A 21,801-nucleotide genomic window follows, 5' to 3' on the forward strand; every position below is an offset into this window, starting at 1 on the left:
CCTCAATCAACTATAACCTAAAACCTATTCTTTGAATAATAGAAAAAATAACAAAGGATGTTAGAGATAATATTGTTCTAATATCAATGACAAAATAGACAATACAACCACAATACAGTATTCAAATTACAGAATTATTGCACTTCAATCTCCTAATGAGCTTGAGCTTGAGCTTGATTGACTGCTCGTAGTTGCTACTCCATTATGACCAGATCAACTATTCTTGCACAGGGAACCAACAGATGTTTGCTTGGGACTAGCACACATCTTCAATGTACAAAGTACTGGTGATCTCATTTGTTAGAGTCATACTGGGCGCCTGCCACGTCAGAATGCAAGTCAATGTAGGGAAGAGCGAGGAAATGATGATGCAATCACTCGCCCACTGCAAGCCGAATATACCTCTGCACTTGCCACGAGTTCATGCGGAATTTGTTGGAATTTCTGGGATAGGTTGGAGAGGCAGAGGTCCGTCTTGGTTAACGAGCTGCCAATGTGATAGATAGGAGAAGGTAACTGATGGAATTTTCTAATTGGATGTAGGAAACGAGCTCTATACTATAAGTTCATTTCCAATTCTAGCAGATTACTGTTAGAATACTCAAGTTGAAGGTATAGGAATAGTAATGGAAACGGTATGGAAGTCCATTTCCAGTTCTAGCGATTGCTAGAACATGAGAAATAAAGAGAAAGATACAAAGTAGGAGAATGGAACGGACCTGGGATTGAACCCACGACCTCCTGCGTATGAGGCAGAAGCAGTAGCCATATGACTACCAAGCCCGCATTTATTGCACTTCAATCTCCTAATCATACCAAAGTGTGAATATTGTCTATGACAGACAAGTAACTACACTCTGTATTATGATTCTGCTTTTATTAAATATGATAATAGTTGGTAACATAGAATACCGCGCTGAAACAATTTTGTCTTTCATGGGTACTGGGTAGTTAGTAAGACTAGTAACCAACATTTTAACAACAATGTGCATCATCTGTTGTCAGTTATACAACCACCATCCAGTTCGATTCAAGCAGTGGTACGAAAACGAGTTCCATTTGGAAAAAAATGGGAAAGGCTAGATCACACGAGGGAACCGCCTTTTCCGAGAACAGTGAACGAAAAAGCAAATATGCACCACTTCGGAACGTCTCAACAATTTAACTGACTTGTTGAACTACGATGTATTTACTTCAATAATTAACTGACACAGGGAATACTAGTATCCGACTAAGAACTAGAAGAGGATACCATCGCATTTCCATAAAGCCAGGTAAGAAAATGAGAGATTTTAAAATACTGAAACTATTTAAGAAATAGTTCACTGCCATGAGACGAGTTCACTACAATTCCATTTAATTCCACCAAATCGTATTACTTTTACATATACGTATTTCAACCTCAACTGTAATGTCGTCTTCAGTGTCATATACTTGACTCGACTCAAGTCTGCTGACTTGTAAAGTCGTCTTCAGTGTCTCGACTTGAGTCAGGTCAAGTACGAGACATTTTTCGTTAATAATGGTCACAGGCACACCGTGATATTGTTATCTTATGTCATATAATCGTCATCTGACTAACGAAAATAGCTGAGTAATGATGACTTTGGCAAATTGTTCGTTTATTGGAAAGCAAATTTTATATGATTTCAAATTTATTTGGAAAATTCTTCTGCATATTAAATCGCCTTATGTATAAATTTTACATATTTTTACAAATAAAAACTCTTTTCAAATAAAAAGTTTTGCCAATAATATAAACAAAATATGAAAAAGTTGAAGTTTTCCTTCAAAAACGGATTTCGAAAACTCTTAACAATAACAATAACATTAACAAAAATAATACAGCTCGTAACGTTTAAATAAGAAAGAACGTTAACGTTACCGTTGATTAACGTTTTATGAAAATTAACGGAAAATCGTTAATCATTTTCAACTAACAAAGCGGCATTAACCTTCTGTCTGTGCTCAAAAAACCTTACGTTGTCTGTGCTCTGGGGTCAAATTGACCCCAAATTGAAATTGCTATAACTTTTTTATTGTTTGGCCAATTTTGGATTTTTAGGGCTGTTTCGAAAGATAATTTAATCATCTTTCAGGTCGTAACCAAATTTTGTCTATAAGTGGGCGGGTACAACGCGGTGAGGGTTTTCGTGAAAAAGGGTACAAAACGAGTGATTTTTCATGCTTATTTTACTTATATCTGAAAATCCTAAACATTTTGAACTGCACCTTTTCAACCATCACCATCCTTAATGCCGCCTACAAAGTGATATCCCAGATCATCTTGCGTCGTCCGTCACTACTAGTGAATGAGTTCGTGGGAAGTTATCAAGCCAGCTTCGTTGACGGCCGCTCGACAAGGAACCAGATCTTTAATGTACGGCAAATCATTCAAACATGCCGTGAATACCAGGTCCCAACGCACCATCTGTTCGTTGATTTCAAGGCGGCATACGACAGTATAGACCGCGTAGAGCTATGAAAAATTATGGACGAGAACAGCTTCCCTGGGAAGCTTACCAGACTGATCAAAGCAACGGTGGATGGTGTGCAAAACTGTGTGAAGATTTCGGGCGAACACTCCAGTTCGTTTGAATCGCGCCGGGGACTAAGACAAGGTGATGGACTTTCGTGCCTGTTGTTCAACATTGCGCTAGAAAGTGTCATGCAGAGAACCGGGTGTAACAGCCGGGGTACGATTTTCAACAGATCCAGTCAATTTATTTGTTTCGCGAATGACATGGGCATTGTCGGCCGAACATTTGCAAAGGTGGCAGAACTGTACACCCGCCTGAAACGTGAAGCAACAAAAGTTTGACTGGTGGTGAATGCGTCAAAGACAAAGTACTTGCTGGTGGGCGGAACCGAGCGTGACAAGGCCCGCCTGGGAAGCAGTGCTACGATAGACGGGGATACCCTCGAGGTGGTCGAGGAATTCGTCTACCTCGGATCCTTGCTAACGGCTGATAACAATGTTAGTCGTGAAATACGAAGGCGCATCATCTGTGGAAGTCGGGCCTACTACGGGCTCCAGAATAAACTGCGGTCACAAAAGATTCGCCACCGCACCAAATGTGTCATGTACAAAACGCTTATCAGACCGGTTGTCCTCTACGGACATGAAATTGAGCAGATATATGTCCTCATCTGAATTCCGTCCAAGTACTGAAAAACTATAGTTTTTTCACTTTTTGAAATCGAAAGAATTGTAAATAACATGATTGCGTCAACGTATCTTTAGTTTTCCTATTAACGACGAAGGATTATTTTCATACTAAAAATGCTCCTGGCCTTTTGGCAGCACAGTGCGGCTAGAAGTTCTTGAGCCGAGGTGATTTTTTGTTCGGTTTAGGATACATTTTTAAATGTATTTTAATATATTCATATAAGTTCTAGTGATACTAACAATCAGGTAAGATTGAATTGCGTGAGTTTAGCATTATGGTGTGATGATTAACAGCTTCAGGCAATGATTGTATCGAGCACTGTGACGATTTTCAAGTAGGTCATCAGATGATGATACCGTTTTGTAAAAGTGGAAAGAATCACTTGCTCAGTGGTGTTGCAACGAAGAGCAAAAGTTTGAAATCTACATTTTTATCTTCTATAATTGGATCAAACCCTAAGGGGCCCTCCTTAGCGGTGCAGTAAGACCTTGCAGCTACTAAGCAAGACCATGCTGAGGGTGGCTCAGTTCGATTCCCGGTGCCGGTCTAGGCAACTTTCGGATTTGAAATTGTCTCGACTTCCCTGGGCATAAAAGTATCATCGTGCTAGCCTCATGATATACGAAAGTACAAATGGTGACCTGGCTTAGAAACCTCACAGTAAATAACTGTGGAAGTGCTTAATGAACACTAAGCTGCGAGGCGGCTCTGTCCCAGTGTTGGGATGTAATGCCAATAAAAAGAAGGAGAAAAAGAATTGGACCAAACAGGGGTAAAATAAATGGTTAAAAAATATTAAATATTGTGCGAGATAAACGGGTAACTTTTCAAAATTACACGGGTAAAAATCCGTTCGGAAATGAGAAAATAATTCATGATTTCATGAATCCAACACCTTTTCATTTTATGAAAATACACCATGAATATAAATCATGATTTCATGATTTATTCTCGCGTAACACCAACCAATGCGTTACGATTTGGTTATTGAGATCGAAAAATAAAAAAAAGCAGGGGTTTTGAACTCGAGTACACTGAATGAGAATCCGGCGTGCTACCTTTCAGCCGTTCTCACTTCTTGGGAAGGAAGTGTTCGAAGTATAACCAGTTATGCATTTTGTCGACTGTTGAAGATTGCGTAGTACCATAATAATGTTCCTGAAATCATGAATTATAATCATGATTTCATGAACTAACTAATGATTTCATGATTTTATATTCATGATTGTGGGTATGCATGTGTTTCCGTGTATCAATCATAAACCTACGGCTTCCTAACAGTATAAATCATTAGTTTTCTGTGCAGTGAGCCGGGAATCGAGTCCATAGGCCCAAGTAGTATTTTACCCTATTTTGAGTCAAGTTTAGAAAATATTTAGCTAAATATTTCGATTATAAGATTTCAAATTTTGACACCTGTACTGCTTAGTAAATAAGCATAATGACAATATGCATTTGATTTAGTGTGGATATTGATGAGAAATTTGAAGAAACTACTTTTAAAATTATGTTGTGCAAACACCTCAAAACCATGTGAAACAAAGAATCCTTAAACATGACACATATCATAAAATCTGCAAAACTCGACACTAGAAGAAAGTAAACAAAAAATAAGCAATACGTTACCAAAAACTTGTAAAAAATTATAAAAGGACGAAATATTTTAAGACCAAATGTGCTTATAGTTTATGGAACAGTCTATATAAGCGTTTGAAATCTCGCCTAACTTCGTGACGATCTTGAATTTGAAATTTTTTGTTCTACACTCTGTTCACACGATTATGCAATATGGATAACTTGATCTTCGGAGAGTTAATACAAATAAAACACGTATAAAATTAGAACTTTTATTTAAAAAAAATAAAGAAATTACCTTTTAAAAATGAGTCATCCCAAACATGTTATTTAGGTTAAATAAAAACCAAGACATCATTTCATTTGTGTATGAGATCTTATTTTTAAACCCAGCCTAGTTTTAAATAAACTATTAATTAATAATTACAAAACATGAAATCTGGACAATTTCTAATCTTCCAGCTCGGTCATCTGGAATCGAAGCTCGTTGACGGGTACACTAACCAGCGTAGAAGTTATCCTCAGTTCACCGTAGTTCCACCTGTACTCAAACAGACGGGTGATTCGCGAAATTATCATCTCCATCTCCAGCATGGCCAAGCGCCGACCAATGCATGTCCGTGCTCCAAACCCAAACAGCAAATTCAAGAACGGATGAGCATCCTTACCATTAGGATAGCCCTCCTCCTGGAGCCAACGTTCTGGTAGGAACTCCTTGGCTCTCTCGACGAATCTCTCCTCATGATTCAGGATCATAGATGCCATGACAACATCAGTCTATGGCGAAAGAATGAACAGATTAATTGCCTACCTACAATCACTCAATCATCTGGTCGTACCCCCTTCGGAATTTGATAGCCTTGTAGAACGAGATCCTTTCCAGCGGCACGCAAGTTTCCTGCGACTGGTGGACACAGACGTAGACCTTCCTTAATGCAAGCACGCAGATATGGAAGATTGCGCATGTTTTCAGGCGTCAACGGTGAATCTTTTTTGGGTAGAACTTTTCGAATTTCTTCCCGAAGTTTGGCTTGTTTATCCGGATTATTGGCCAAAAGATATAGGATTCCTGTAGCGCCCGAAGAGGTCTGTAATCAAATACCAATCATTAGGTGGAGCTTTAATTATTGACAGTCTGTATTTGCGCACCGTATCCACACCAGCCATCAACATATCGAATGCCATGACAATTGCGACGTGTCGGTCTACCTTTAGCAGCTTTTCCAACACACTCTGGGTATCGTTGGGAGCTGAGGATTCTTTTCAATCTAATAACAGCGTCATCGACTTTGGCCATTACCAGACTATAAACAGATTTCAATTGTAAGTACAAAAGCACGTCAATGAGTTCGATGGATACCTACTCAGTTAGATTGTCCAGCGTGATCATCAGTTTTTTGAATGTCGGTGTCTTATAATATTTCCACACGGACGGCAGCACATCCAGCTGGTACGTTAGTTCGAAGAATTGACGAATATTGCTGACAATTAGATGAGCTTCTTCAGACTGCGAATCCTCCAAAACACCAATCTGGTGTCCAAAGCCAGTACTCCCATCGTTTCCAATGCCCAGCGGTTCAACCACTGATTAAAATTTCCTGGCAGCTCATTCTTATCATCGCGAATTTTCAACATGCTGAATTGTTGGGGGAATGCATCCTAAGTAAATTCAAAATTATTGTATAGCTTCTACTCACATTTTCATGAACTCTTGTGTAACATCATCCAATTTGTCAACATACAGCTTGATCGTCTTTGGTTGAAGCATAACAGGATTGACCGCCGTACGGAAGTTCTGCCAATTTTCTCCATGCCTATAAAAAGAATACCGATCAACCTGACCAAACGTTGCGGCATATCATTTGCATTCTTCTACTCACTCGGTCACCAGTCCACCATGACCCTTAAACACATCCGGTCTGACTTTCTGTCGATAGTGAACAAACGTATCGAAGAAACCTCGTCGTATGGGCCATTGACCTTCACTGCGAAAGAGGGTTTCGTAATCGTCCGGTCGGAAGCTCATCAGAACATCATTGCGTCCGAGAATGCCCGGCATCTTAACCAGATCACCATAATCCTCACGGAAGAGACGATGCATTTGAGGAAAGTTGGCATTATGGTAGCGGCCTTGAAAAAGCAAATAATTGAGAAATGATTTAAATCTTGCTTTACTATCCGTAGTTGCTACTCCTACAATACCAGATCAGTCGCTCTTACACAGAGAAGCGACAGAAGCTTGCTTGAGACCGACATTCGGCTCCAATGTTCGTAGCACCAGAATATGAATTAATTTATGGAAAGTGAGAAGATAACGATGATGCAGTCACTAGGTCACCCAGATAATTCCAAACTATCGAGCGATGTGAGCCACAAAAACAATACTATCGTACTTGTGAGTTCTGAGCTCTAGGACAATTTTGATGATAAAAAAATGTGAGCCAACCTTCCGAAAATTGGCCCAGTCGACCATTGCCTTCCGGAGTTATTAAAAAAGTGGAAAAAAACAAAACCGAAAGAAAAATGTTTTGGTGCATTCTCATGCACGCAAATAAATATGAATTGATGGAAATAACTAAATATATCTTCCTAAAATGCAATTTCGAACTCTCTTAGGTGCTTTTCTTGTCACATTTTATAATACACTTGTCGACTCGGCAGACGTTGTCCTGCATAGTATGCGAAAATGTGCGTCGTGAACTGCCTATGCAAAATTCCCTTACGAATCCTTATTTTACCCTTATCGTGATTTTTGCATAAGGAAATATCATATAAACCTGTCGGAAACTATAACAAAGGAACTGATGGAATGAATAAAATCCTTACATCCGTTTTCGAGTTATGCAAATACGAACACAGACCATTCCATTTTATTTTATCGAGAAGAAGAAGAAGAAAAGAAAAAATATACGAGAAAGGTATTTCACTGCTAAGTAGGTTTGTGATAGTTGTGAATCTGATTATGGAACTTCTTATCATTTTATATGTAGCTGCCCAGTCTATGCACAATTGCGCTTCCAAATATTTGGTAAACACTTACAGGGGTTAGACAAAAAGGTTGTATAGGTAAAAATAAGTCGAAATTCAAATCCGCATAACTTTGCGTATAATAATCCGATTTTGATTAAACCAGGACCATCAGAAGCGGACACTCATCTAGTATACTGTCCTTCTGCAAAACCTGAGATTGGTCCTTGGCCACCGGAAATGTTCCGAGTTTTCCAAGGTTATGTTCAAGATGCATTTTTTTCACTGCTTGTAATTTTATTTGACGTTATCTTTCATCATGTTTTATACTTTCTCCGAAAACTAGAACTAATATGCCGGCCAATGGTGGCTGTAGATCGAGAATCCATCTAAACTACACAGAGATACGGCCATTTCCGTAAAAAAGGTTCCGGGAACATGATTAAATAATAACAGATCGGAATAATACAAATATGAGTATCTGACTTCATGGCTTTGCGAGACGATGATTACAGAAACATTTTCAGAATGATAGTGTTCACTGCCACCCTTATAGCAGGTTCCATGGGCCTTCCAGGAGGGGCCGGTTTTGGCACCATCTGGAATCATGCATTATATGGGTTTCAAAATTCATGTTTTCCCAAGACGATGAATATAGGATCTTTATTAAAGATACATTTTGAGGGCTGTAAGATTCTCTGGCCAATTTGTAACAGGTTCCGGGTGTTATTCGAAAGTGACATTTGTTCAGGGGGTATGGCCAATCCCGTACCGTTTTCACGAAAATAGCCATATCTTTGCGTATATCTATCGGATTTTCGATCTGCAGCCAGCATTGTGCAGAATATTAGTTCTAGTTTCTGGGGAAAGCATAAAACGTGACGGCAGTAAACGTCATATAAAATGACAAGCAGAAAAAAATACATTTTTAACATACCCTCGGAATACCCGGAACATCTGCGGTGGCCAAGCGCCGATCAGAGGTTTTGCATGGGGACAGTATACTAAAAGAGTTTCCTCGTCCGATGGTCCCAGTTTCATCAAAATCGGATCATTCTACGCAAAGTTATGATGATTTGAACATCGTCAAATTTTTGCCTATCTCAACCTTTTGTCTAACCCTGTATATTTGGGTTTAAGACCCCAAGTTTTACCAAAGGTTCGTCGGCATTGGCCGAAAGCCATTCACGCCTTTTGATTCTGAACTCAATGTTAGAAGTCCAGGAAAGCTTTGAATCCAAAATTAAACCAACATACTATACTTGATCAGTTACATTGATTTCAAAACCAAAAAAATGTAATAGACGAATATCATTACGGTTACGTTTTTCCGTTAAAGAACAATAGATGTTTTATTCGGAATGACCGAAAGGCCATATTAGCGACACCGACTTTCATGTACCTGAAGAGCATTTTACATCAGGTCGAATAGGGTAGTAATGCACAAACCCACTATGTTAGATAGTCGTCAGCAAATCCATAGGTAGGAAAACCGCCATTATTGAGTAACCTCAATAGCGTATCTGCAACGAGATTCCACAAAAGTGGAGATAATACTCCCCTTGAGGTCATCCGCAGACACTTAATTTCCTAATTGCTGTTTGACGTAATGTCGAGTAGAGATGTCGATTTTAAGCATCTGGTGAATCCATTTGGTTATTATATAAGGGAGCCCATGACAGCGTGCGGCTTCCAATATTGCATCGAAAGACACGTTGTCGAAAGCACCTTCAATATCTAAGAAAGCACCCAAGCACGATTGCTTCTGAGCGAATGCTTTCTCGATATCGTACACAACCTTGTGTAGAAGAGTCACGGTGGACTTTCCAGAATGGTAAGCATGTTGATTAACATGAAGAGGCATGTTTGCCAAACAGTTATCACGAATGTGATGATCGATAATACGTTCTAAGCATTTCAGAAGAAATGAGGTCAGACTGATGGGTCTAAAACTCTTTGCTTCTTCATATGAAGCACGTCCTCCTTTTGGGATAAACTTTACAGTGAAATCCCGCCAGGATATGGGAATATACCCAGCAGCAAAACTGCATACTACAATTGTTTTTCAAAACATGTTTGATATGCTCAAAACCTCTCTGAAGTAGAACAGGATAAATCCATCCTCCCTGGAGATTTGTAGGGAACAAAACTGTTAAGTGCCCACTGCCCATTGAATCGATTCAGTAGTTATAATTCTATATGCTTGAGCCCAAGCCCCTAGCTACATGAAAAGACATCAGGATCATCCGAAGAGGTTATATCGACACATCCAGGAAGTGCGTAACAAATAAGTCCATTTGGCTTGCGAATTTCGCCAACTTGGAAATCCTTGGATCTTGCAAGAATTGTATTCAATCAACTAGCATCACTCAAACATTTACACAAAGGTTTTTCCAGCCGGATCGTTCAGCAGATCGTAGAGCCTACTTTCAAGCTTTGCGAGCCAACTTGAAAGAATCCGTCCCTGCTGAATGGCATCTGTTCCAACTGCTTCTACTCTGCTTCCTTAGCTTAGCCAAATCGGAATTCCACCAAGGGGTTCCTCTTGAGATTTTCACAGAACGCAAAGGCCAAGCTTCTTCGGAAGCTTCCACGTTGTGCAACGTTGTAGTATCAACTGCATCATCCAAATCGGTAAGATTTTCTATGCAAGGTAAATATCCATGATTTTTTGTCGAGAGCAACTCTGTATAGAGATAAACTGGGATCTAAAACGCAAGGACTGCGAAGTAACATTCAAATGATCAAAGTAGTTGCAGCGATGGTCAGATATCGATTCCTCATCTGACAACTCGTCAACTCGTAACTGATTCTATTGGAGCACAGGGTTATGTCTAACACCTCTGCTCTATTAGATACCATAAAGGTTGGGCGATTGCCTATGTTAAGTAAACTAAGTTCGGTACTACTTAAGTATTCCATCAAGCTGGAGCCTCTCAGATTGATATCCGACAACGGAAGGCCTTTTGAAGTGCAATATATGACAACTCGTTTGAAAGCATCCGTAGGGGATGGTTCATCATGTGGTAAATAAACCGAACAATAGACGTATTTCCTGACGGGGGTTCCGCAAGTTGCATCAATTGTTACGACACATACATCTCTGGTTGTTAGTTCAGAGATAAGTGTAGCAACGATAGCGTTGTTAACGGCATTGATCGAAAGATTGCTATTTCTTTACTGAAAGCAGCAAAACCGGGTTCACTAGGTTACCTAGGTAGAAGCTACCCTTGCGATAATAGAATTCCTGACCAAAGCCACTCGGGATTTGCCATTTTGCATAAGTCAACGAAGATTAATCGTTGCTGTTCTTTTATGCTGTAGATTGATTTGAGCTATATTAACTGAAGCCATTGGTTAATTAAGAGAATGCCCTCCACAACTTCAGCATTAATATGAACAGCAACGATGAAACCAAATTGATATCTTATCAAGAAAGTCAAAGACGAACCACAGAGTACAATATGTATAACGCATGAAGCGAATCCATAGAGGTGACAGTTTGTTGAAAAACTAAATAAAAACATGCTCATAATCCCACCCTTATGTTCTGTTCGGGAGAGAAGTTGACATTGACTTTACGTCAACTCTCAATGTGGCCGAACAGCCGGGCTCCTTCGACTGGGAATTCTGTCCCATTGTTTGCTACTGAAAATTGGCTGGATTTGACTATGGGATCAGAAGCTAAAGGCTAAAATATTATTTGTTGTACCCAAAACACGCTAAAATACTCATTTTTATTTTTTGAATTTTGAAAAGTCGGAATTACATAGTTCTGGAACTTCTTCAAAATTCGATTACTATCTGAAATCCTGATCCCAATATAGAACAGTAGGATACAACACGCACAAATCTATTTCTCTTTCGTTCTTAATGCAAGTTAAAAAAACAACACGGCCATTAAATGTCAGTCTTGGCATTTAGTGGCCTTGTTGTTTTCTAATTTCTTTGTCAGTCAGTCAGAAAGAGATAAAGCAGTCCCTATTCGATCATGGACCGTACATGGACCGGGGAGTTGAGAATCACGTGCAGGAGTGAGCTGGTTGTGCTTCAGTCAGCCAACAGGGACCGCCAGAGCCAATGATTCGTAAGGAAATGCCTGATCGAGCGTGGCAAGATTTAGCTTTGTATTTTTTCTCGGCAAGGGAATGTGTGACGTTTTTGGTCGTGGTTGATTATTACAGACGATTTTGACTGCCATTGAGATGACAACTACTAATGCATCCAAAACTATTCAGGCCTTAGAACGTATCTTCAGAGAGCACACCTACCTGAATCAGTTCGAACTGATAATGGACCTCCTTTTGCGAGTGAAGAGTTCACGAACTACTGTATCAGGAAGAATATCCGACTCGTGCGTGCCATACCTTATTGGCCCCAGATGAATGGGCTAGTTGAAAGACAGAACCAGGGGACCATTCAAGCACTACGAATTGCCAGATCGTTTAAAGAAGACTGGAGGAAAGCGGTTGATGAATATGTATATTCTTTACAATACATCTCCGCATTCTTTCACCGGAAAGTCCCCAATGGAACTTCTCACTGGAAGGCCTTAGAAACACCTACTATCTTCGCTAAGAACCGAGCCGTATTGGAATCAGGATGAAGAAACGCGTGATAAGGACACAATAAAGAAAATGCAGGGAAAATTGTATGCGGACAAACGATGTCATGCCAAAGAATCAGCAATATCCGTTGATGATACTGCCATGATTAAAAACTAAGATATGGGAAAACTGGAACCTAGATTTCGATTGGAGAAGTATTCTGTGATCCAGAAAACGGAAGTGACGCGATTGTCTTGAGTGCCGACAGGACTAAATAAGACGCCCAGTAGCTCTTTTGAAAAAGTGGCCAAATTTCCATGGCCAAGATGGTTAGTATGACCGTGTCAATCGTATCACATCAGAATTATATATTTATACGAAAACCCTATTAAAATCCGCTACATGTCTTTAACAGATAGGCCACAGTTACCGGCTACACCGATTTCAGATGATCAGGACGATTCTCCGAAAGAACCGGGCATCGGAAATTCTGATTTACGTACGACGCTAGCGGACAGGACGACTCGAAACAAAGAGTTGCAGGAACCTCCACCCACTAAACGGCCGAAGAGATCCATTAAGATGCCAGCACGATTTGAATTATGATTATATGCAATGTAATTTTCTGTATTTTTTTTAAACCTTTGGTCGTTGTTATTAGAACTTAATCCGGAGACCAGAAGAAGGATGTAGAGTACATAATTACCACCCTAAAGCCCCCCGTAAGAGTAGAGTTAGAAGAGAGCAACATACAAAGTGAAAGGGTTAGCTAGAGCAGCAGTGTGGTTCAGAAGACGGGCTTGATCTAGGCTAGATGAGCTGAGTGGTATAGCCAGATTGGAGATCGGAAGAATAAATCGATCGCAGTTAAGCATTGAGTCAAACGTTTTAATTTGCTAGTGATCCGAAACAGTATTCAAACTTGGGTGAACTCTACAGATCAGAGCTTTAAGATGAAGCTGTACAGAATTTAAATCATTTTCACCTTGCATTTTCAGAGGCCCCAATCTCAACAAAAAAGCAACGAATAACTGCACAGCAAAAAAAATATTAATATGCTGCGACGCAATTTTGGTCAATGTACTCAAAAACTCTATGTAATAATCAATTTGAGGTATTATTAAGCCATTTTGATATTTTATTACATAACTCAATGTAAAGTGTGACAGGCAAAATATTTTTTCATGTTACGCTTAAAGTACACAAAATTACCTGCATAAGTTTGTAATTTATTACATATAAAATGATGCACATCATGCCGGTTGAACAAGTTGCACAATCTTACATATTCAGATATATTATTATGTTAAATCAATGTAAAATTGCATAAATATGCTGCGATCGCGCCCAAACTAACCCCAAAACGAACTGTCAAACAGATGAAATTTTCGGGTGCTGATTGATCGCCGAAAATGTTATTGTGCGGGATAAAACTTTTTTATAGTTAAAATTTAAGTGCGTTTCCGGAAAACCAGTGGTCCGCTGATCGCCCACATTCGGAGGAAAGGTTTTGTGTTTGGCAAAGGAAAATCCGGCATCGCGATTCTCTGATTGGGAAGTTCAATAATTGAATCAAGAAGGTAAGTTTCTGATCAGCGTGAACTTCATTTCATTTGGAATTGTACCTAATACAATATACTCTTTTGTTGCAGTCATCGTCGAATTTGGCGAGTTATTTTCCACGAACAATTTTTGGTAGATTTCTGGACGTTAGTAGAAACCATTCCGCAAGGTAGGTACCCAATCGTTAACAATGCTTCAGAAGTTTATTTGTTTGTTTTTCGTCAGGCAGCAAACGACGGAGAAACGGTGCTACCCTGGATGACACAGAACGATTACTCGAAGCAAGTGGGCATTATTCTGATCAGCTGAAGTAAACTTGATTCTTTCAAGTGATGCAGGAATATAGGTATATTTGAATGCGCGCATGTATTTCCAAATAGTACGATGTTAAGAAATGATTCAAGGAAAAATTCATTCCCTGAAAGTTCAATTACTGATGTTGATTCTGCAGTGAAGTGATTAAACCAAACAAATGCAGATTAAAAACTATATACGGAGCTATTTGGCCACCACGATTAAATTATGCAACACAGGGCTGTTAAATATTCAAATTTGCGATATGTATTTTTAAATTTAAAACATTAAAAAAAATCAAAATCTTAAAATTTCATAATTATATAATTTGCAAATGTTAAAATATCAATTTTGGTCATTGTATCAAATTTTGCAAAATTCAGGATTTAGAAATATAAAAATTAAAATGTTTAAGAATCTATAAATTTAAAAAAGTAAACATTTAAAAAAAATCTTAATCTAAACATTGGAAGGTTTACAAATTAATAATTTCTGAAATTTCAAAATTTGGACATGAAAAAATTTTTGAGCTTCAGAAAATAGCATTTAGCAATTTATAAAGCTTAAAAACTCAAAAATATATTAATTTTCAAATTTGAAACTTTTACGTGATGAACTTATAATCATGCAATAAAAAATTACAAAAATAAAATATATAAACAGAATAAAAAATTTAAAAGTTAATAAATTTAAAAACTAAAAAAAATAAATTTATAAAAATTACGAATTATAAAATTTTAAAATTCAAAAATCTAAAAATTAACAAATTAAAAAATTTAAACTTTAAAAAATTAAAAATTTAAAAAATTTAAAAATTTAAAAATTTGAAAAATTTAAAAATTGAAAATATTTAAAAATTTAAAAATTCAAAAATTGAAAAGATTTAAAAACTCAAAAATTCAAAAATTTAAAAATTTAAAAATTTAAAAATTTAAAAATATAAAAATTTAAAAATTTAGGACTTTAAAAGTTTAAAAATTTAAAAACTTAAAATTTTAAAAATTTTAAAATTAAAAAATTGAAAAAAAATTAGAATTAGGAAATCTAAAAATTTTAAATACAAAAATTTAAATATTTCAAAACTTAAAAATTTAAAAATTTTGAAATTTTAAAATTAAAAGATAAAAAAATTCAAAAATTTTAAAAAATTAAAAATTAAGAAATCTAAAAATTTTAAACATAAAAATTGAAAAATTTAAATATTTAAAAATTTAAAGATTTAAAAATTTCAAAATTTCAAGATTTCAAAATTTCAAAATTTTAAAATTTAAAATTGTAAAAATAAAATTTAAAATTATAAAATTTGAAAAATTAAAAACTTAAAAGTAAAAATTTTAAAAATTAAAGACTTAATAAATTAAAAATTTAAATACTTGAAAATTTGAAAATTTTAGGAATTTAAAATATGAATTTCTCTATACTTTCTAGCTGAGCTAAGCTGATTTCCAGAAAAAATCGTGGATGATAATTTGGGGGATGTACAAGGATTTTTTTGATAATTTGAGGAAGTACTAGGAGAACTTCTGGAGGAATTTCCGGAGGAACTTCCGGAGGAATTTCTGTAAAGAACTTCGGAGGAATCCTGGATGAACCTCCGCAGGAAATGCTGAAGGAACTTCCGGAGGAATTCCTGGAGAAACTTCCGGAGCAATTACTGGAAAAACTTCTAGAGCAATTCCTGGAATAACTTTGCAGGAATTCTTGGAGCAACTTTCGCAGGAATTTCTGGAGGAACTGCTGCAGGACAGGAAATTTCTGGAGAAAACTTCCGCATTCATTTCTGAAAGAACTTCCGCACAAATCTCTGGAGGACTTCCGGAGGTATTCTTGGAGGAACTTCTGAAGCAAATCCCAGAGAAACTTCTACAAGAATACCTGTATGCTCTTCCGCTGGAACTCCTGGAGGATCTTCCAGAAGGAACTCCTGGAGAAAATTCTGGAGGAATTCCTAGAGGAACTTCCTGAAAAGTTCTTGAGCGATCTTGCAAGCAATCCCTGGAAGAACTTCAGCAGGAATTCCTGGAGGAACTTCCGCAGAAATTTTGGAGGAACTTTCTGACGAATTCTTTAAGGGTCTACCGGAGAAATTCCTGAAAGTTCTCCCACTAGAACTCCTGGAGGATGTTCCACTAGAGGAGCTTCCTGGAAAATTCCTTAGCGAGCTTCCGGAGAAATTGCTGGAAGAACTTCGAGAGGAGATCTTGGAGAAATTTCGAGAACAATTCCTGGAGAATCTTCCGTAGGAATTCTTGGAGTAACTTCCGCATGTACTCCTGGAGGAATTCCTGGAGGAACTTCCGGAAAAATTCCTGAAGGAACTTCCGCAGAAATTCCTTGAGGAACTTCTGGAGGAATTCCTGGAGGAACTTCCGGGGGAATTCCTGGAGGAACTTCCGGAGGAATTCCTGGAGGAACTTCTGGAGGAATTCCTGGAGGAACTTCCGGAGGAATTCCTGGAGGAACTTCGGAGGAATTCCTGGAGGAACTTCCGGAGGAATTCCTGGAGGAACTTCCGGAGGAATTCCTGGAGGAACTTCCGGAGGAATTCCTGGAGGAACTTCCGGAGGAATTCCTGGAGGAACTTCGGAGGAATTCCTGGAGGAACTTCGGAGGAACTTCCGGAGGCATTCCCGGTGGAACTTCCGGAGGAATTCCTGGAGGAACTTCCAGAGGAATTCCTGGAGGAACTTCCGGAGGAATTCCTGGAGAAACTTCCGGAGGAATTCCTGAGGAACTTCCGGAGGAATTCCTGAGGACTTCGGAGGAATTCCTGGAGGAACTGCCGGAGGAATTTCCGAAAGAATTTTCGGAGGAACGTCCGGATGACTTCCTGAAGGAACCTTCGGAGGAATTTCGGAAGGATACTTGAAAAAATTTCCGGAGGAATTCCTGGAGGAACTACCGGAGGAACTTCAGGAAGAATTCTTGGAGGAACGTCCGGATGACTTCCTGAAGGAACCTTCGGAGGAATTCCTTGAGTAACTTTCGGAGGAATTCCAGGAGGAACTGCCGGAGGAACTTCCTGGAGGAACTTCCGGAAGAATTCTTGGAGGAACTTCCGGAGGAATTCCTGAAAGATTTTCCGGAAGAATTCCTGGAGGAACTTCCTGAGAATTTCCTGGTTGAACTTTCAGAGGAATTCCTGAAGGAACTTCCGGAAAAAATCCTGAAGGAACTTCCGGAGGAATTCCTGGAGGAACTTCCGGAAAAATTCCTGAAGGAACTTCCGGAGGAATTCCTGGAGGATCTTCTGGAGGACTTCCTGGAAAATCTTCTGGAGGAAATCCTGGAGGAACTTCTGGACGAATTACTGGAGGAACTTTCGGAGAAATTCCTGGAGAAGCTTTCGGAGGAATTTCTGGAGCAACTTCCGGAGGAATTCCTGGAGAAACTTCCGAAATAATTCCTGGAGGAGCTTCCGGAGGAATTCCTGAAGAAACTTCCAGAGAGATTCTTTGAGGAACTTCCAGAGGAATTTTTTGAGTAACATACGGAGGAATTTCTTGAGGAACTTCCGGAGAAATTCCTGAAGAGTAAAGGTGAAGGTTTAAAGATATTCTTGGAGGAGCTCCGAGGAATTCTTGAAGGAAATTGTGAAGGAATTGATATTGTGAAGGATGACACTTCGGAAGAATTGATGGAAGAATTTCCAGAGTAATTCTGTGGGAATTTCCAATTGAATCCGTGCGAGTAATTTCAAAGGAATGTCTGAAGGAATTTCCAGACAAATTTCTTGAGGTGCGACTGGAGGATCTTTAGAGGAAATTCTTCCTAAAAAAACTTCACAACAAATTCTCCCGCCTCTATTGCCGATAATCAACAGAACAGACATGGAGGCTCGAACAAAATTTCTTGCAAAACATGTGTAAACAAACACACCGAACCTCAACGCCATCGACGTCGACATTGCAACTCACAATCTCATTTTGACAACACGATGGCGCTGGTATGCTCTTCATGCATAACGACACTAGCGCCAAGTGGCATTTTTTATGACGCTAACGTTGATTATGCACGGGATACCGGCGACATTCCAAAGCAATTTCAAAATGAACAGTCAACTGTTCTCTGTGCTGTCACGTCACCGCCGATAAAATATATTATATGTATTTAAATATATTAAATATAAAAATTAACAATTAAAAGTTAAAAATTAAAAATTAAAAATAAAAAACTAAAAATAAAAAATGAAAAAATGAAAATTAAAAACTAAAAATTAACAATTAAAAGTTCAAAATTAAAAATTAAAAATTAAAAATTAAAAAACTAATAAATTAAAAAATTTAAAATTAGAAAATTAAAACGTGAAAGTTGAAAATTGAATATTGAAAATTCAAAATTTAAAATAAAGGAAAAATTAAGCGAAAGTAAAAAATAAATAAAAAACGAAAGAAATGATGTAATAGGGGTAATGACGGCTTTGGCAGGTTTTGTTCTATTATTGGCAGGGGGGTTTTTTATGACTGATTATGCTCAAATTTGGCCTAAACATTCTTTGCATATCAAAGAATATTGTGGCCAAATTTCATAAAATTCGGTCGACAAAAACCCCCCTGCCAATAATAGAACAAAACCTCTAAAGCCGTCTATTCTATTTAGTATTTGTGGATACGATGAAAAGCGTTTTGAATAAATAAAATTTGAAATTGTTGTATCTGAAAATGTATTTTTGTACATGAAAGAAAAAATCCGAATACCCTAACCCTGCTCCCGAAAGCGGGATTCATCCTGACCTGTTTTTACGTCATTATATCAGTTACATCGAAAATATTACGTGGAAAATTAATTACACTGCATTCATTTGAAAACGAAATATCGAGTACGTCAACTTTTTGTTACGTCAATCAAATGTAATAAAACATAATATTTACGACGGCGATGATGTGCATCGAATCTGATGTGATATTACTTTTATTTTTACTGTGTACAGCGAGCAAAACACACGCTCTTGCTACATGGTGGTGTGAATGAATTGCTTAAATTATCACTCTCCGTTATGTTTCAGACCACCGTACCGCGCTTAAAGCAAGGTGTTCACGAGCAAATTGTGCCTTCTTGTGCTACCACCTGACCTAGTTTCTGCCATTGTTCGTGACCCATTGGTTTCCTTCGAAATACATTTTATTTTCATCGTATGGATATTTTCCCTAACTACTCGACCCTTTGACTCACTTCTGTCGTATACACCCATGCCGAATAGAGACACGCGTCAGATAGTGAGTAACGAAAATGACCTTGCTCACGAACTTGACTTACCTCCTGGAGCAAAATTTTTCAGCATCTCAAACACTCCCGGACCGGGAATTTTGCTGTAGGGCAGGGCACTGTCCCATTCCTGGTCCCTGGCATCGTCCGCAGCACTATCAATTGTTGCAGCCTGGGCCTGAGTACTACGGAACCGAACCGAACTGACCACCAAAGAGTTGTTCACTTTCACCGCTTGGCGCAGCATGTTTGCGTTCAACTTGCGAAACCTTCTTCAACCGGACTGACTTGGGTGAGGAACGTTTGCAAATGAAATTATCCGGCGACTGGTCGTTTAATATCTCACCGTGCCAAGTGGAAGAATAAACCCCTTTGATTAGGTGCGATTTGGGTTATCAGCTACCTCAGTCAAACTGATATGGATCCAGTGGTATCGATTACAGCAAGATATCGGCCTGACAGCAGCGGGAGCAGTACTGCGAACTAGTGCGAACCACAACAACGACAACGCGATGCGGAGATCGCGAATCGGAACACCAGTCATCATAGTCATTATCTTCATTACCCTTGCCCGGATGGATGACATTGAACTTTTCTCGGTGGTCGCAGTTTCTGTTTTGTGGACGCGTGATCGCTTGGCTCCTAGTATTTGTGCGCTACGCATCTCGAGTCCACCAGCAGAGTCCGGCATCAACACAGCTGTCGCCGTGGAATATGGTGTGGTGTATTGACGATTTGAAGTGTTTTCAGCGCAGGTTGCTTTTGATATCCACGACGCAAAAGCTGACTTCTAGCGGTGGTGTGGGTTTATTCACGTGTTTGTTTGGTTTGATATCTTCATTGCCTGATCGTTGGTGGTTTGTTTATATGTAGCCTATGAGCTGTAAAACAAGCAGTTATTGATAAAAAAAAACACCGGCTATATTTTATTTTTTAAAAAGGCGGAATTTTGCCAATAAGTCGTATGTACGATTCCCCATAGAACCTCAAGAATGTTGAGTCCATTATGAGATACTGCAGAGAACCTTACTGTAGAGGTAGAAATACGTATATGTAAGTAAGTAGCCTCATTGAATAATTTTGTATTAAAGGGCCGTACATTAATTACGTAAGCATTTTTTCGGGGTTTTCCAACACCCCCTTCCCCATGTTAAATTTTTCCCTTACAAATATTTTTTATTTATATGAAGCGTAAGAAAATGGCAGACCCCCCATAAGTGCTTACGTAATTGTTGTACGACCCTAAAGAAAACAGACACCGAGTCAGATCAGAGTAAGCTCTAACTGGAAGAGGAAGGAACCTCCTTCAAACTTGACTGAAAACCGCAACGCGACAGTTCAGAAGTCAGTCGGAAGGAAAATCAAAATTTTCGAAAGGCGAATGGATCCCGAGTGCGATACTGTAAAAGTTTTGACGAAAGCACTGCACAGACAAAAATAATGATGGGAGCAAGCTTCCTACTCAGTATCCTCATGAATTTCAAGACTGGAAAAAGCTGTATATAAGCATGAATTCTGAAGACCTGACCTGACAAAATTTCCAAGCTGTCCTTTCCGAATGTACGAGATCTTGGCAGCTTAAGATGAATATCTCAAATCTGAACAGGGACTACGGGCGACTACCTATATGGTTTGATATGGAAAAGGTGTTGCTTGTAGCATACATTACTACATATTTGGTGATTTCGTTCCTTGTCTCATTCGTAATATAGTAAACGTACTTAAGAATATATAAGAACATACTGATCGTTAAATGAACCATGCGTTATTCCCTACATATATTTGCTTTCTATTCAATTCGTTCTCTGGCAACAATGGAGAACATAGCGCGAGAGATCAATAATGATGTACTCATGCTGTAACGTTGCTATGCAATGTATTTTTAACAATTTTCTGCTCCGGGATTCAAAACATTGTTGATTACATCATTCAATAATCTATGAGATCTTCTTAAAACGGATTAACTCAATAAAAGTTGTTCGTTTGTTAACTATGGACCCAACATATATTTTTAAAATCTATTGTCCGTTTGACAAATACAAGTTAATACTTCAATCAATCCACCCCAATCCAAAGCAGAAAAATTTCATTTAATAGTCTCTAAACTTGAGGAGTTATTTTAAATAATTCTGTAAACATCGCTGTACAATTAAACACACAAAATCATTTATGCTTTTGATTGTTATCCTTGATATCATTCCTCAGATACACGCCGGTGTATTAGCTGTGCGCGCGCCCGCGTGGCTCCGGCGTGTATTATATGGAACAAACAACCTAATCCCTACATGCAGTCGATGTGGTAGTATGGCTATAGTGACCGCATCCTATCGCCATTTTGCTGATGTTATAAGTTCGAATCCGTTGCGGACATAAAATTTTGTAATTGATCACCGAAAATTTTCGAAAAATGAGTGAGGCGTAAAAGTGATAAAACGAAAAACAGAAATTTATCAAGTAGGCATGATTTTCGCTTATCTTCT

At 38.4% G+C, this 21,801-nt stretch overlaps 1 pseudogene; it reads right to left on the minus strand.

Moving 5' to 3' along the window:
* Nucleotides 1–5,003: 5,003 nt before the first annotated feature.
* On the minus strand, nucleotides 5,004–19,630 carry LOC134203024 (cytochrome P450 12b1, mitochondrial-like; annotated as a pseudogene).
* Between the last annotated feature and the right edge of the window lie 2,171 nt (nucleotides 19,631–21,801).

The sequence above is a fragment of the Armigeres subalbatus genome, unplaced genomic scaffold (genome assembly GCF_024139115.2).
Source record: "Armigeres subalbatus isolate Guangzhou_Male unplaced genomic scaffold, GZ_Asu_2 Contig1584, whole genome shotgun sequence".
Taxonomy (NCBI): domain Eukaryota; kingdom Metazoa; phylum Arthropoda; class Insecta; order Diptera; family Culicidae; genus Armigeres; species Armigeres subalbatus.